The 3,703-nt window shown below is 39.8% G+C and overlaps 1 pseudogene; it reads left to right on the top strand.

The window, feature by feature from the left end:
- The first annotated feature begins 923 nt into the window (after window positions 1-923).
- On the top strand, window positions 924-3,042 carry LOC146645601 (uncharacterized; annotated as a pseudogene).
- Window positions 3,043-3,703: the final 661 nt, after the last annotated feature.

The raw sequence follows: 3,703 nt of genomic DNA, 5'->3' as shown, positions 1-3,703 counted from the left end.
AGATATTGTAAAGTGTATTTCATAAGAGAAAAAACGGAAGTCCTGAGCAAGTTCAAAGAGTTTGAAAGAATCTTCTCAAATGAATGTGGACAGGGAGTAATAAGACTCAGAACCAGTGATGCCGGTAACGCGTTGCTTAGTAACGCGTTACTCCGAATATGACCACTTTTTCAGTAACGACTAATCTAACGCGTTACTATTTCCATAACAGTAGTCAGATTAAAGTTACTTGTCCAAACCACTGTGCGTTACTATTTTTTTAAGCAAAAAGATTTGGTTTCTTCTTTTCGTCTCAGCGGATGACAAACGCATACGTGTCGTGAAACGTCACATAAGCGACAGGTCACGTTTCCCGCTCACAAGCAGCCAGCGACGTAAAAAAGTGTAAACAACAATGGAGGGAGAGAGATGTTCGTTCTTTAGCTGGAAATATGGTCACTATTTTGAGTTTCTGTCAACTAAAGATTTAAATATTAAGGTTCGTTGTACACTCTGTGTTGGCGAAAAAGTGTTATCTACCTTCAAAAACACTACGTCAAACTTAAAGAAACATTTGGAGTCGCAGCACAGCACAGTCAAACTCACAGAGAGAGTCCCACCAAGTGGTCCGAAGCAGAGAGCCGTGACTTCCGCAGAAGGTCCTACACCCCCCAAACAACAAAAGTTGGACTTTGGTGCAAAACCAGTAAGTGATGAAGAATTGAAGAAGTTGGTCGCGCAGTATATTGTAGAAGAAATGCTACCTATAAACACTGTTGACTCGCCCTCGTTTCGTGCCATAATAAAAAAGATCCCTACTTCTGTTAATGCCGAGCTGCCTCACCGAACGACTTTTACTTCTTACTTGGAGAAGGAGTTTACAGAAATGGAGAGAAATTTGAAGGCCACACTGAATGAGACTGACTTTGTTTCAGCTACCGCGGATATTTGGACTGCTAACAACAGAAGCTATATGGGAGTAACGCTCCACTGGATCAGTAGAACCACATTAGAGCGTCACAAGGTTGCATTAGCATGTAGGCGAATTCGTGGTAGACACACGTATGATGTCATTGGTACAGAAATCGAAAACATCCACTCCTCTTATGGATTACTCAACAAAGTAGTTGCAACAGTTACTGATAATGGATCCAACTTTGTTAAGGCGTTTCAAGTTTATCATCCTGTCACGGAGTCCGATGATGAGACGGAGGAGGAAGAGTCCAGCCCCAAAGACGATGATGTCACTTTTTCTGATCTGTCAGAAATCCTCTCGGCTGAGAATGAAAGTGATGGTCAGCTGTCTCTTCCCCCGCACCGCAGGTGTGCTTCGCACACCATCAACATAATTTGCACACGTGATGTGGAGAAACATTTAACAACCAATGCAGAGAGCAGGGCTGTGTATAGGAGCAGCACAGCAAAATGCACAGCTCTTTGGACCAAATCGAGTAGATCTACACTTGCATCAGAAACAGTGGAAGAAATCAGCAAAAGAAAGCTCCTAATACCAACATCCACAAGGTGGAATTCCTTTTTTGATGCTGTAAAGAGAATTGCAGAAATCCCCATGGGTGAGCTGAATACTCTGTGCACAAAGCTAGGACTGAAGTGCTTCAAAGATCAAGAATACCAGTTCCTGCATGAGTACTGCATGGCCATGAAACCTCTGACTGCAGCACTGGACATTTTACAAGGCGACTGTCCATATGGAACTTTACTACCAACACTTGAAGTTCTGATGCAGAAGACCCAGGCTGTGAAAGATGACCTCTCCAGGATGACTGCAGGCCTTCCAGATGCCATTGTACAGGTACGCTCTATCTTGAAATTAGTCAGATTTTTTGCTTCATACAATTCACAAACATGGAACAGAATATTAATTATCATTGAAAAATAAGATTAAAACAATTAAAATGTTTACAAGTAACCTAAAACAAAATAAATCCATAATACTGATCTCATATTAGGCATGGTTTGCAAATAATTCAATAACATAATAAATTGTAGGCATAAAAATATCAATTATGTTTTTTAGGCTATTCAGACTCGTTTCGCCGGTGTGCTGGATGACAAAGATGCCCTTCTTGCAGCTGCCAGTTGTCCAAAATTCAAACTCTGATGGCTGAGAGATGCAGGAAGGAGGGAGCGAGTAAAACAGCTTCTGACAGCAGAGTGTTGCACCACTGCTCCTCTGGCAAAAAACCCTGCCAGTGTGCCCAGTGCTACTACATCTAGCAGCCAAGGTGAGATGGACTTTTTCACTTTTGAGGCAGAGCCAGAGGAGGAGACCTATTCTGCAGAAAAAGAAGTCATGGACTACCTGATGTCAGGCTACGACCTTCAGATTCTGCATAAATTTTCAAGCATAAAGACAATTTTTTTAAAGTATAACACTCCAACCCCATCAAGTGCTCCTGTGGAGCGACTTTTTAGTCTGGGAGGTTTGGTGCTCACGCCTAAAAGAAATCGACTTTCTGACAAAAGGTTTGAGAAGCTTCTGTTAATGAGGTACAACCACTGGTTTACTCGCTCCACTCTACTGTTTCCCCCATAACATGCGATGACAACATATACTGAAAAAACAGAGAATGGGGAATCCAATTTAAATAACTATTTACAAGTAATTGAATTAAGTTTATCAAAGTCACTTAATAAACTTATTAAAGTTTTCAAGTTGATTAACTTAAAACAATTACCTGCAAGGAAGTAAGGCAATTTAAGTTGGACCTGCAGTCTCTTTTTTTTTTTTTCATAAGATTAGTCCAAAGTTACAAAAGCGGACAATAGTGCTTACATGTGGATGGTATAAAAAGTATCTTAAGGGAAGTCAAGAAAGACTCTTTGTTTGTTTGTTTGTTTTTTTATAAAAAGTATTTATGTTAAGTGAAGTAACAAGACTGTCTTTATTTTCATACAAACAAGTATTTCTGTCAGGAAAAAAGTTTTAAGTTCAACTTCAAATGTCAGGAGATATATTGTTGACATTACTGTTAAAATACACTTCCAATAAAGTGAGTATTGGCAAAATCGGTTGATGTTTTTATGTTGAGGCAGTGGGGAGTGTTATTGGCAGCTTCTGAAAGTAACTAATAAAGTAACTAGTAATCTAACTTAGTTACTTTAAAAATAAAGTAATCAGTAAAGTAACTAAGTTACTTTTGGAAGGAGTAATCAGTAGTCCGTAATATATTACTTTTTCAAAGTAACTGTGGCAACACTGCTCAGAACTGACAATGGTGGGGAATACACATCTAAAGAGTTTCAAGAATATTTGAAAGCTCAAGGCATCCACCATGAAATGACTGTACCACACACACCACAGCAAAATGGTGTTGCAGAAAGAAAAAACAGAACTCTAGTGGAATCAGCTAGAAGCATGCTATCACATGCAAAGTTGCCAAACACATTCTGGGCAGAAGCTGTTGCTACTGCAGCTTACACACAGAATAGGCTCCCAACATCTGCTTTAAAGAACGAAACACCCTATCAGAGATGGTATGAAAAAAAACCAGACATTAGCCATATGAAAGTATTTGGTTGTGTTGCTTATGCTCATGTTCCAGACACAGAGAGAAAGAAGCTGGACAAAAAGGCAGTGAAAGTCCGTTTCCTGGGATATGCAACCAATGCAAAAGGCTACCGACTGTGGGATGAGGAAAAAGGAAAAATACTGATTCGACGAGATGTGGTCTTCAATGAAACAGAGTTTAAATGCAAACAA

This window comes from Rhamphochromis longiceps, linkage group LG20, assembly GCF_057381845.1.
Source record: "Rhamphochromis longiceps isolate RC_006_pf linkage group LG20, R_longiceps_female_GT1.1, whole genome shotgun sequence".
Taxonomy (NCBI): Eukaryota; Metazoa; Chordata; class Actinopteri; order Cichliformes; family Cichlidae; genus Rhamphochromis; species Rhamphochromis longiceps.
This window is presented reverse-complemented; position numbering and strand designations above follow the sequence as displayed.